The 14,195-nt window shown below is 39.5% G+C and overlaps 1 long non-coding RNA gene across 1 annotated transcript in view; it reads right to left on the bottom strand.

The window, feature by feature from the left end:
- Positions 1-11,216, bottom strand: part of LOC125282057 (uncharacterized) — a 45,173-nt gene extending 33,957 nt beyond the window's left edge. Inside the window, exons 1-4 of the long non-coding RNA XR_007189190.2 lie at positions 11,133-11,216; positions 10,705-10,809; positions 3,586-3,731; positions 1,498-1,638 (exon numbers count right to left, since the gene is read on the bottom strand). This is a non-coding gene — a long non-coding RNA (uncharacterized LOC125282057). The remainder of the gene's footprint in view (positions 1-1,497; positions 1,639-3,585; positions 3,732-10,704; positions 10,810-11,132) is intronic.
- Positions 11,217-14,195: the final 2,979 nt, after the last annotated feature.

Raw genomic sequence — 14,195 nt, 5'->3', positions numbered from 1 at the left:
TTTCAACATTTGCTGCAACATGGACGGCACTGGAGGAGATTATGCTAAGTGAAATAAGTCAAGCAGAGAAAGACAATTATCATATGGTTTCACTCATTTATGGAACATAAGAAGTAGGAAGATTGGTAGGAGAAGAAAGGGAAGAAGAAAGGAGGGGGTAAACAGAAGGGGGAATGAACCATGAGAGACTATGGACTCTGGGAAACAAACTGAGGGCTTCGGGGGGGGAGGGGACGGGATAGGCTGGTGATGGGTATTAAGGAGGGCACGTACTGCATGGAGCACTGGGTGTTATATGCAAATAATGAATCATGGAACATTGCACCAAAAACTGGGGATGTACTGTATGGTGACTAATATAACAAAATAAAAATTATTTATAAATAAATAAATAAATAAATAAATAAATAAATAAATAAAATAAAACATAAAATACATTACTTCCACAGTGCAACCATTTTAGAAAGCAATTGCCAATATTTGATAAGGTTGAATACGGGTCTAGCCTATGTTGAATTTATTTCACTTCTAGAACATGTAAGAATGTTCAAGAAAGTGTAATTTGTAATTTTGGGAAGGTGCTAAACAGAGGGTGTCACTCTCTTTCACCCTATCACAGCAGAGAACAATGCTGGGTATTAAACTTTCTCTACAGTCCCAGTGTTTTGTCACAGTCCCCAGGCCTACACGTGAAAGGGGAATGAAGATGATGATCCAAGTCCCACATTCTCCACATCAGGTTTATCAGTATTAAAGCTGGAACTTATCTACGACTGTCTGATTATGGTGCATTATTTATCATTTGGATCTGAACTAAGAAGGGGAAAAATAGTTTTATTTCCACCTCCTCAAAACCCATAAAGACAGAATATACAATCCTTTTATCTGTCTCCTTAACTCTCCAGACTTATTTCCTGCTTTTCTTACCTTCCACATCCCTGCCTTCTGGATAAACCACGTAGCTCCATGTTTCATTTCCTTATCTCAGCTTGATTCTTTTGCCTGAAATATTTTTCTTTCTTTGTAGGCTAGCATAAAAACCCTCCTCAGATTATTAACATTCAGATCAAGGACTGAATACTTTTTAGAGCTTTATTATAAAGTCTTCTTCCACCTATTGTAGCAGTAGGCTTTTCCACACCTCCTTCTGTGCCCCATGATGCGGGAAACAAAGGCAGATGGAAATGTAGATCAAATTAAATGTCCTTATAACCTGCAGCCCATTGACAAATACTTGAGGCAGGCAGAGTATAATGGTCCTCCAGGAAGCTCCCAACTGTCTTAACGTAAATGCTTCGCTAGAAGAAAAAACACCGTAGCTTGACCACAGCAAGGCCTCAGGTATCCTGTGAGTATTTTAGCATATGAAAATTCTTTTGGAACTTCGCTTATCTTTACTTCCCCCAACCCCAAAGTATATAATCAGTTGCCCCTCACAATCACAGGGCAGCAGTTCTTTCTGCCCACAGGTCCTGTCCCCATCCTTTAAAAAATCACCTTTTTGCACGGAAGATGTCTCAAGAATTCTTTCTTGGCCGCGGCTCCAGACTCCAACTCCAAAAACGACATCAGCCCTACAGACTACATCTGGTTCATTTTTCCATGATTCTCTCTTTCATGTTGACTTGAACTTCTAGGCTGCAGAGATAAACAAATGTTTTGAATCCCACAGATAGTAGAGTTTCTAGCACACAGAATTAAATCACTATATTTAATGAATTAAAGATTGAAATGAAGTGATATCCTCTAAAGCAGAGGATCTTTTCCCCAAGAGTCAAGTTGTTTTTCTAATAGTTGAGGCCAGATCATAGAGGAAGTGGTTGTCCTGATAATTTGATTCCTGAGAACAGAAAGGGAAAGGCACTGTCAGCGGTAGGGTTTATGGGTGCTGCACAAGAAAGCACATCGTGGTTGGCTAAAAAGCACTTATTCTGATTTTCTAGGAAAGCCTGGCAAATGACAGGTGGATGCTTGGAATAATGGCAGGGCATCCTACTGAAGCTTGTCGCTTTGGATAGATAAATGACAGAGTTGTCACTTGTTCCACTTGTTCCATCAGGTGTGTGGGTTGAGAGTTGGACACAGGATGTATTTCAGCTTCCCATTCACATCCTTGCATTAAGGTTTAATCTCTTAAATGGATTTGGTCATCGAGAAGCACTCAGATGTTATTTTTGCCTTGAATTCCTCTCATCAGAGGATTCTTGATTGTTCAGAGTGATTGTGAACTACATAGCCCATCACACAGGGCCTTGCCTCTGCCTACCTCACCTGACCTTGTGACAGTTCCACCAAGGCTAGCATAATTATAGTCCCAGAGACCCCCAGTTCTCCTGTCCCCATGCCTTTCCCACTGTTGCCCTTCTGCCTGTAGAAATGCCCAACCTCTTATATTACCTAATTCCAGGTCAGCCTTTGAGTATCTGCCAAGGCAACATACCCAGAGAGAAGCTTTCTCTGCCCAATCTATATGGATCAGGGGCTCTTCGCATAACTGCCATGGGAAGTTATTTCCCTTTATTCTGGTCCTCTTCAAATTATATTGTAACTATTTTTTTTTCTTTGAATAGTCTTTTAATTTTAGGATTCTGCTAATAACCCCAAACTCATTGTGTTAGTTTCCTGCCGCTGTTTCAACAAAGTACCAAAAACTAGGTGGCTTAAAACAACAGAAATTTATTGTCTCACGTATATTGTCTGAAAACAACAAATTTATTTTTGCTACATGTCCCAAATCAAGGCATCAGTAGTGCTATGCTCTTTGTGAAAGTTTGAGAAGAGAATCCTTTGCCTCGCCTAGCTTCTGTTTGCCAGCAATCTTTGACATTTCTTGGCTTGGAAATGCATCATTCCGGTTGTATGGCCATCTTCTCACTGTGTGTTTTCACATGTCTTCCCTCTGTGCAAGTCTGCTTCTATGTCAAATTTTCTCCTTTTTATGAGGACTCAAGTTATATTGCATTAGACTTAATGATCTCATTTTAACTTGATTACCTCTGTGAAGATCCTATATCCAAATAAGGTCATATTCTAAAGTACGGAGGATTAAAATTTCTACACATATGCTGGGGTACACAATTTCACCCACAACACTCCCCAAGTTTTGATATCATTTCTCTACTCCAATGGGACAGAAGAAGAATGAATCCCATTGTTTTAATTTGCATTTCTCAAAATAACAGCATTGACCTCAGATTGTTTGCATTTACTCTTCGTTAAAGAAACCTTCCCCACTATGTTCTCTCCCAGTTCATTTTTTTGTCTCTAATTTTTGATAATTTCTCTTTTACCTCCCTACAAGAGTATGAGTTTTCATTGCCTTTTCACTAGTATATCTCAAGTGTTTTCACGGTCCCTAACACAGAAGAGGCAACTAATAAATATGTGATGAATGAATAAGCAAAGGTGAAATGGAGTCCAAGCTTGTTCTGTTCATCTCCGACAGGCCAGTAAGTCAAGGTGCAAGGTGTTGGGGTAAGAAAACCAACTTTATTCAGAAAGCCAACTAACTGAGGAGATGGTGGACGATTGTCCTAAAGAATTCCCCCGCCCTTCCCACACACATGAAACTGGAGCTTCTTTTACCTTAGCAAATGGGGGTAGCCGGAGGAGAAGATTAAAGTCAAAATGTGGCAGAGGTCTGTCAACATCCGAGGAAGGTCATAGAACTTCTTTGTCCTTGGTCAGTTGATCTTTGCATATAGGAACCTGGTCATGTCATTTCTGTAAATCTTAAACATAACATGGTCATTTCTGTACATACTTCCTTGTGTCCTCAGGTGAGGTAAGTTTCCGGTAAGAAGCAGTTTTTGCAAATCTCAGCTGGAAGCAAAATTCCTTTAATGAGTAACATGCCTACCGCAGGGCTAAGCAGAAGTTTTTAAGCTGTAGGTCACAGCAGCAAGGGAAACAGAGGCAATATGGTATCAGACATGCTGAGTTTCTTCCCATTACAAAGGTATCTCTTCAAGCTTTTGTATACTGTTCTCTTTAGATCATCTGTTTAGATTCCTTACTCGTATTTACTAGATTGATGATCTTTTTCTTATTGACTTGTAGATTTCCCTTTTTGCTTTTTAAAACTAATCACATAATTCGATGTAATTATTTCTACATATTTCAAATATTTCTACATTTACTCTTTCCCTGTCCTTTAACTGGTTTGATAGTGGGTTTAGGGTTTTTTTGTCATATAAAATTGTCAAACTGAACATAAAGAGCCACAAAGAAAGTCAAACAAGTGTTTATTTGGCATTAAAGAATTGCAATCTGAGGAGTACAGATTCAGGTAGAAACCCAAATAGTGTTCCTGCTTAGAGGGTGAAAGCAGGATTTTTTTTTTTTTTTTTTTTGAGAGAGAGAGAATGAGAGCAGGGGAGAGGTGTAGAGAAGAAGGGAGAGGGAAAGGGGGAGAATCTTAAGCAGACTCTACACTGAGCATGGAGCCTGACACGACCCTATGATCATGACCTGAGCTAAAATCAAGAGTGCAATGCTCAACCAATTACACCACCCAGGTGCCCCAAAAGCAGGAGGTTTCCATGAGGAAAAAGGAAGAGGGCAATTACACATGAGTTGAAGGAGAGAAAAGAAGTTTTCTGTGCATGTTTTAAAAGCTACACCACTCTGTGTTATACAATAATTCACTGCTGATTTTACCTGCAGAAAGCCCACAATCATCAGTCTTGTGATCAAGATGCCCATTCTCCTGCTGACTTCTCAAACAATTGTTTGAAACAGTTGCTCTTTTGCCCAGTCCAAAGGTTTTGGTCCAGTTCAAACAAAAGCGAGTAAAGCAATTTCTCTCCAATAGCCATTCATTCCAACTCCATTTTAGAATGACTCTAATCACATTATTTTTTACAGAATAACTTAAAGTTGATATAATAAAACTTACCAAGTTTTTCATTTGTGGCTTTGACTTTTTTTGAATCTTCACCTCAAAATTAAATACCTTTTCCTTTTTATTTGTTGACATTCATTTAGATCGTGTGGCCTGCATCTTTGTATCCGTGCATGGAAGGCATTTAAGGCTACCTGATGTATGAATGACTGAATGATTATACAGAGCCAAGATAGAAGCAAAACCACCAACAGAATTAAGTCTGGAGGACACACAGCCTGTAGTTAAAAACCATCAGAGAAAACACCAGGAAGGGACTTAGAATATGCTTTCCTGAGGACAATGACAATCTACCCCAAGGGAACAAAAAACGAAATAGCCTGCACCGTCATCATGATGACAAGGTGTATGGCTTCTGCTTTTGCTAACAGAGATAGCATCACTAACACACATCCCTGAGATGTTTGGCAGACCCGCACCAGGGAAGGGAATGACCACCTGACCACAATCTTGATGAAACCAGATGGACCTGCATCAGTTAGTCAATCTTGAAGTCTACCCAATCCCTGACCAATCAGAAGAACCCACTCCCTAAGCCCCTTACTCCTTACCTCTTACCCTTGATTTTTGCCCCTAAAAACTCTCAGTTGTAAGCCACTGGGGAGTTCAGGACTTGTGAGCGTTAGATCCCCCTTCTCCTCGGTGTCACCACACCAATAATCAAGCCTATCTTTCTTCACTGTAAAAGTTCAGTGTCAGTTTCTTTAGTGGCTTGCTGTGTATCAGGTGGACAATTCTCCTTTAATTTGGTTACAGTAGCAAAGCTGAAAACCCTACCATCTACCAAGGTCAGGGTGTTCTCTGGCCTGGGTGATAGAAATATAAATTAAAGTAACTGGGAAAGGAGAGGGACACTCATTCGGTTGAATCAAAGTTGGCAGTGTCTTGCAGGTGAAGAAAGAACACAATTCCTAGAGAGGAGAAATGCTTTAAGTCAAACGGACAGCAGAGTGGCGACAGGATATTCTGTTCAGCTCAGAGTAGGATTCTACTCATGGCTTGGATGAGAGGTCAGAATCCATCCCTAGAAATGACACGGTGATGACTTGAGCAGAAGTCTGAGAGAACCAGAGAGCAAAAAATAAAATTGGGAGATACTTGGAAACAGAACTTGAGCAAACACAACGATGGCTGTAGAAAAGATGATGACTTTGTATGCACGTGGGCACATGCAGTTCAGCAAAGCCACACCTGAGAGAGACAGAGCTGCAGCATGAGGGATAGGCCCCTCAACGTGCGTGGGGTGTCAAGGGAACCCTGGAACCTCTGCGAAGAAAATGGAAACTGCCCTTTACATGAAAACTATAAAAATGAAAATTGTTATGAAAAAAGGAGGCAAAAAGGTGCCACTTTCAAAAAAGGATGAGTTTTAGGCAAACGGTTACCTGGTAATTAATTAGTCTTTAGCAAACTGATTTTTAGGGTAGCTATCCTGTTCATAATTATAAAATCAGCAATTCTCTCTCTGGTCTTAGGGTTCAAAAGCATGATAAACAGCTAAAATCCAAGGGCACTAACACCTAGGAAAATACAGATAGCATATGAATAGATAAATTTCTTTCGGTTGCTAATAAGTAATCCTGAGAGCACATAGCCTTCACTCAAACCTACTCTATATTGCATTCCTTCTGAGGATGGGATTTAATTTCTGAGCAACAAATCTGCTGCAGCCAAAACACTTTTTCTTTTTTTTTAATGTGAGAAAGGAGGGAAATAACTTTTAAGACATTGAGTCCTTTCAGAGCCACATTTGTGATTAAATTGAGCAATTTCAGCCCACTGTTTTTTAAAAAAAAAAAGACTATATAATGTAAAAATTATGCACAGAGTGAATAATAAAAGATGTGACTGGAGAGATTAAAAGTTAAACCTGCAGAAATCACAGCATGACAGCAAATTCCAGATGGCGGCAAAATCCCCAGGGTCCTTGAGGAGGTTTGAAAGGGCAAGTTGCGTGTCATCTAACAGATTTTCATCCCCGTAAGCCTATAAAGGATGAAAGAAATGTTCCTGAAAATACACAACTTCAAAGAATGATTGTTTTGAACTCGGTGTGGAGGCTTGGCCTAGTTCACGACCCAGTCATTAGCCAAAGAAGCCCAAGCCCAAAGGATCAGAGTGGTTCTGACAAGACTTTTCCCCTCTGCCCTCAATGCTATTCATTTGTTTTGCACGCATATCCAAAGATAGTTCTGAAATCGGGTCTTGCCTTTCTGTAACTCTTTTAGAGAGGGAATAGGAAAAAAGTGACATTGAGTAATGCAGGACCCAAGTGGGACTGGTGTACCTGATTTATGGGAAACCCTGGGATATAGAAGAGACTCTGCTTCGAGAAACATCTAACTTTTGCCTTTATGGAAAAAAAAAAAAAGCAGCATGAAATAGTTGAAAAGCATACAGTCTTAGGAGGAAAACAGACTGGGTGCTGAATCCTGCATCTGCCACTTTTCTGGTTCCATGCTCCTTAACTACAGTTTTCTTGTGCTTTTTAAAGAGAGAAAAACAATGCCTATCTTATTATGCATTTTGCCAGGATTAAATGAAACATGCCACTCATAAAGCACCTGACACATGATAAGCACTCAATAAATGCCTAATGTCAGTTTGTCTCCTTTTCTAGAAAGCTGTGTGTACATGTGCTTCCTCACACTTAGTCTCTATAGTTTTACTCTGGTGCAAAATAGTCTCATATATGCAATTGAAAATATGACCCAACACATGCAATATGACTGAAATCCTCCCTGCCCGTAACACATGAGGTGTGCACACGTGTGTGCAAACGTGCACACATACACATGCACACAAATAACACATCCTAGTCACATTTCACATGCTCAGTAGCTACAAGTAGCCAGCAACTACTTCATTGGAAAGGTAGTGTTTGAGTGTTAGGGACACAAATTTCAATTTAGCTGGGAAACAAGTGTTTTGTTATGTTAGCTCAGAAAAATAGTCTTACATCCTGTTTTCCTGATATCCTTACAGTAATACTATCTTATGCTGCTAGCAAATTCATACTCCCTCTTTCCAAACTATGTATTTCACATTTTTTCTTGCTTTTTACTGCTAACGTTGTCTTCACCCCATTCAGCTAATGACCTTGCTTTGAAATTCACAGAAATAAAATAATCAATATGTTACCTTTTCCATCTTCCCACTATCAATAAGCACATGTATATATGCATTCTGCCTTCTCTTCAATTAGAACAGATGAACTGCCTGTGCCATTATTTAAGATAAACAACCGATTTTTAATAGGTTCTATCTTTTCCCACCTACTGAAGAACTCAACCCAAAATTATCTCCCCTCTCTCCTTCAAATTAATTTTTTTTCCTCCTCTGTACAGAATCATTCTCACCAGCTGCCAAACATGCTTAATAGCTTTCCTCAAAATAAAATAGAATAAAATAGAATAGACCAAAATAAATAGAATAGAATAATAAAATAATAAAATCCCTAACAGCCACTGCCATATTTTTCTCCTCCACTTTACAGCAAAACTCCTTTGATACTATATTTTCTCTCATCTCACATTCAATTCATAACAAAATTCTATCAGTTCTAATTAAAATACATATCAAGAATCCAACTACTTCTCACTTGTTAAGTTGTTGCTATATTGGGGCGCCTGGTTAGCGCAGTCTTTAAGCGTCTGCCTTCGGCTCAGGGCGTGATCCCGGCGTTATGGGATCGAGCCCCACATCAGGCTCCTCTGCTGGAAGCCCGCTTCTCCCTCTCCCACTCCCCCTGCTTGTGTTCCTTCTCTCGTTGGCTGTCTCTCTCTGTCAAATAAATAAAATCTTAAAAAAAAAAAAAAGTTGTTGCTATATTAGCACCCCGAACTGAGCCCCATCACTCCTCTCTCCTTAATCATAACAGCCCATGGCCAATCTCTTTGCTTCCACCCCGGCCCCTGGAGGCTCTTTTCCACATGACCATTCGCCTAAAAATCTCACTGGATCATATAACTTCTCTATTGTCAACCGTTGAAAGGCTTTCTATCATGCTTGGAATGATACAGAAAATCTTGATAAAGCTGAACCTCATACTATTCCTGCCTTCATCTCTGAAATCATACATCTTTCACTGCTCCGGTATCATTGGTTTATTAGTTTCTCTAGGCACACAACCCAATTTCCCCCTCAGCATCTTTGCTTTTGTTGTTCCCTCTGTCCCTGAAGCAGGTCACCTGATAGGAGGAAGGATACTCTCTTGCCTCAGAGAGGTCTTTACTGAAACACCAGGGAAGATGCCCCTCACCACACAATCAAAAAGAGTATGCCCTGCCTCTCTCTAACCCGGGGGTCGTGTTGGTAAACATTTTCTGGAAAGGGCAAGGCAGTAAATATTTTAGGTATCACAAGCCACAGACAGTCTCTGTTGCATAGTTGTTTTTTAAATTTGTATAACACTTCTAAAATATAAAGAGCAGTATAGCTTGTAGCTGTACAAACTCAGGCCATGGGTACTACTGGTTATAATTTCACCCCCTTGGCTCCAGTTCAGTCCATTCCCTGGCTGTACTTTTTCTTCACATTCCGTATCACCTATATGTATCATTTGACTGGCTATTTCTTTTCCCCTGGAATAGAAGCCCCATGAGGGCCTGGACGCGGACAGACTCAGTATTCTATTCCTAGCATCTAGAGCAGTGCTTGGCAAACAGCAGATGGGAGCAGAGGCAAGGCTGTAAACATTTAAAGCATAGGCTTTGCCAGATTTGACTCATGCCCACTGAAGCAGCCTCATTTCCCTCCACACATACTTGCCTTCCTCCAGGCTCCTGTCTCGGGAACTTTCTCCCTGGCAACTTCCTTTGCACAGAATGTTCTTCCTGGCACTTTAACTCTTCATACTCTTTCAGTTTTGCATTTAACTATAATTTCCTCAACATAAAATATCTCCCATCATCTTTAAGTGTACTGTTTTCTTGCCCCCAGAACCCTTATGAAAATTGTGACTCTACTGTCATTCGCATGATTATTTCTTTATTACACATACGTGTCCCTTACTAAACTGAAATCTTCAGGAAGGCAGGGATCATGGGTTTGTTTTGTTTCATTTTGTTTTTTCATCTTTGTGCTCCTAACATCTAGGATCATGCTTGGCATCTAATAAGTACTCAATATTACCCTAATAAAATCTGTGCTTCCTTATGGTTAGTCACAAAATGGTGTCATACTCAAAAGCGATGTTAAAAGTAATTAATGCTATAAAGTAATTTAAATCTTTACTGAAGTCTCTGGAAGAGGCACCATATGGGCAATTTCCTTTCACAAACACATCTGTCTCCTGAGTCATCATAGCAGTGCCTCTAAATGTCATCTCTCTGTTTCTCTATCATCTATCTATCATCAATCATTTATCTATCAACTACCTATCTATCTAATCTATTTATCATTGATCTACCTTCTCTTTCCATGTTGTGGCTTAGCTCCTCAATGAAGGGATAAATTTAGTCTTTTCAGGATCATTTAAAACATTTCAATATTCCAATTACCATAAATAATCCCCCCAAAGCTTTTAGATAAATATTTAAAAATCTTTATTAATCACCAAGCAGGTGGATGTTTAAATACTTGTAAGTATTTGTTCTTCTCAAAGATGGATGAATGGATGATTGATGGAACCAAGTTCTGCATGCGACTCTTACTGTAATGGACAAGCATGGCTTTCGCATCAGGCCATGTTGGCTCAAATCCCTTCTGCAGCACTTATTAGCTGCCAAACATTGAAAGGCTGCTTATAACCTCTCTAAAACTCATTGTTCTGGTCTCTAAAATGACAGTAAAATACTCACCACATGTGGCGGATTATGAGAGGCACATAAAGTGAACTGGTCCAACACCAGCGGATTACACTTTAGCACATAGCAGAAACTCAACAATTACACCAGGCTTCCTCTCTGGAAAGAAAAATAACTCCATAAAAACATGCGCTTTTTACCTCTCAGCGCTGGGTGCTATTTCAATTTTTAGAATTCTTTGTATCAAATATTTCACATTAGCTTAAGAAATATAGTCCCAGGGAAACTGCATTTTCTATCTCTTGAAGGGGAGATGAGAATCATCAGCTATTTTCCACTGCTGATCACAAATCAGTTAGCAACTCTTTATCAAACACCCGAAAATCACAATATAAATGTTATAAAATTCCTGGGGAAAGTGTTTTTCTGTTTTGTTTTCTTTTGTTTTTTTAACTCAATTGTAATGTATTCTTACAAATCACCTGAGTTAGCAGACCCTTTCTGTGATTTGATGAACGAAGAAATGTTATTCTTTTCCAATTCTTCCATTTATTCTTTAGTATCTGGGGGAAGAAAAGATACAATGAAATACCCTGCAGTTGAGAACAGCTGGGCCTTGAGAGGTGATTAGTACCTCTAGCAGGCTCAACACCACAATTCAGAGACTCCTTTGAACCTGAACTGGGTACTAATGGTGCTATTTATTCTGTATCTGAGTTGACAACTGATGGCTAATATTTTCTCTGTGGAAAAACACATCCTTAAGGAAACACACTTTGCATGCTTAAGGGTGAACTGTGGTAGAGCAACAATACTCATTTTATTCTTAAAATTTCAGCCACAAAAGTAGATGAAAGATATGATGTCATAAAGTATATATTATAATATTTGTTACAATGATAGAAGGTGAACTACATGTTATTGTAAAAGAAAATCCAATTTACTGCCTGCTGCCTTCAATTTTGATTTGACAAATGCTCCATCTTATGCTGTATTTCAACTCTCTTCATTTATCTTTTAGAACATGTACTGTAATGTCTCCTTAAGGCAAATAAAACAATCTTTCCATTTAATTTACTAAACATGCTCATGTATATTTGAGTTTACTAGGTGCAAATATATGAAAATCTATTTCTGTTGTTAAAGATCTCTTTGACAGTGAGAAATCAATCCTGACTTTATCGTTTAGGTCTGCATCACTGTGTGACAAGAAGCATGCATATCAAAACTATTTCTATTTTCCATACATATACATCAAATAATGTAGTGACCCATATAAAATTTAATTAAACAGGGGTGCCTGGGTGGCTCAGTCTGTTAAGTGTCTCAGGTCATGATCTCACGGGTTGTGAGACAGAGCCCTGCGTCAGGCTCCACGCTCAGGAGGGAGTCTGTTTGAGATTCTCTCTCTCCTTTTCCCTCTGTCCCTCCCCCCACTTGCTTGCTCTCTCTCTAAAATAAATAAGTCTTTAAAAAAATTAAACAATTTCATCAAGTCAAAGTATTTAATTATTGAGTTTAAATAGTTTGGTTTTTTTTTAAGGTTTTTATTTTTTTATGTCTGAGAGAGAGAGAGAGAGAGAGAGAGTACAAGCAGGGGGAACAGCAGGCAGAGCAGGCAGAGGGAGAATCAGGCTCCCTGCTGAGCAAGGAGCCTGATGCAGGACTCCATTCCAGGACGCTGAGATCATGACCTGTGCCGAAGGCAGACGCTTAACTGATTGAGCCACCCAGGCATCCCGAGCTTAAGTAGTTTCATTGGATGTGAAAATAAAAGTTTTCTATAAGCTTTATTTTACAATCTGCCTATAAAACCAAGAGAACTATCGCAACATTATAAAAATATTAGTTCTGTGTATTCATTCACTTCTTGACAATTATTCTGGAAAAATGTGAAATATTATGTGAAGGAATAGTTTGGAAACTAAACCTCAAAGCTTTAAAGTAATCATAAAGTCTTCCAGGTAGGGGCACCTGAGTGGCACAGCGGTTAAGCGTCTGCCTTTGGCTCAGGGCGTGATCCCGGGGTTCTGGGATCGAGCCCCACATCAGCCTCCTCTGCCAAGAGCCTGCTTCTTCCTCTCCCACTCCCCCTGCTTGTGTTCCCTCTCTCGCTGGCTGTCTCTCTCTCTGTCGAATAAATAAATAAAATCTTTAAAAAAAAAAAAGACTTCCAGGTAAATCTATCATATGAAATACATTTGTTAATCATCACTCTGTCCAAAAACTTCAACAATAAATGAACAAAAAGACAATAAATGAACAAAAGGTATATAGTCTAGAACATATAGGGAACAGAAAGGAGAAGTACGCAGGTGAAATATATCCACAATATTTTAGGCAGATGCAAAGCGTGTGGATGCACGCTGACTCTCAGAGCACAGAAAGTTGAAATCTAGATGCCAGGGGAGGGGAAAGCTCATAAAATCCAAATCAATGTAGAGCAAAATACCCCAGAAGAGATTAGGAACTGAAGGTAATGGGTGACTCTGGTAGAGTTGCCACATAAAATAGAAGACACTCAGTTAAATTTGAAAATTAAATAACATCTTTTGGCACAGATATGTCTGAAACATTTCAGGGGACATACTAATTGTAAAAAAAAAAAAAATTTCGCCTTCTCTGAAATTCAAATGTAACTAAGCATCCTCTAATTTTATATGCTAAATCTTTCACCTGCTTTGAGAATGGGGTAAGAAGTGGTACTTAAATCTGTATATGAATAGTTGAAGGTGGGTACAGAAAGCACTGTAATCTCTAGATCTCATCTCTCACCCCACTCATAGAAGAGAACATCCTTCCTACAGCCCAGCGGGTAGTAGAACTTTGCTCCCTAGAGAAACTGAACCAGAGACTGGATTTAGCGACAGGTACTCTTTAGGGCAAATCAGGTGAGTCACCATCCTTAAAACACCGGGATTAAGTGAAAGTCTAAATAAGGAAGAGGGTAAAATCTTCCGGTATCTTTTCCCCACTCAGGTTACAGATTCTAGAAGGCAGAATCAACTATCGTCACCTCCATCAAACGGGAGATTAGAAAACACTTTTAGAAACAGGATGAAGAGAAAAAGTCCATAGATACAAAGGTCATCAAACCAAATGGTCCAGCTCTCTCCCTGTGACCTCGCCACTAAAACTGAGATGTCTACTAGATCACCCCATGCTCATAGGAATTTTTTTTTTATTTGTCAGAGAGAGAGCGCACAAGCACAAGCAGGGGGAGCAGCAGGCAGAGGGAGAAGCAGACTCCCCACTGAGCAGGGAGTCCAATGTGGGCCTCTATCCCAGGACCCTGGGATCATGACCTGAGCCAAAAGCAGACGTTCACCTTACTGAGTCACCCAGGCATCCCTCATAGGAATTCTTATAGACTTTTAGTGTCTCCTTTTTAAGTAAGAAAGACTGCCAAATATTCATCCATCCATTCATTTATTTATCCAACAAATATTTGTTGACCTGCTGTTCTAAAAACCGAGACACCTCAGTAAACAAAACTTAACCCGAGAAGAAACTAAAACAAATGAAAAAAAGAATAAACAATAAGC

Source organism: Ursus arctos, unplaced genomic scaffold (assembly GCF_023065955.2).
Source record: "Ursus arctos isolate Adak ecotype North America unplaced genomic scaffold, UrsArc2.0 scaffold_20, whole genome shotgun sequence".
NCBI classification, from domain to species: domain Eukaryota; kingdom Metazoa; phylum Chordata; class Mammalia; order Carnivora; family Ursidae; genus Ursus; species Ursus arctos.
The sequence above is the reverse complement of the archived record's forward strand: the minus strand, read 5'-3'. Positions and strand labels throughout refer to the sequence as shown.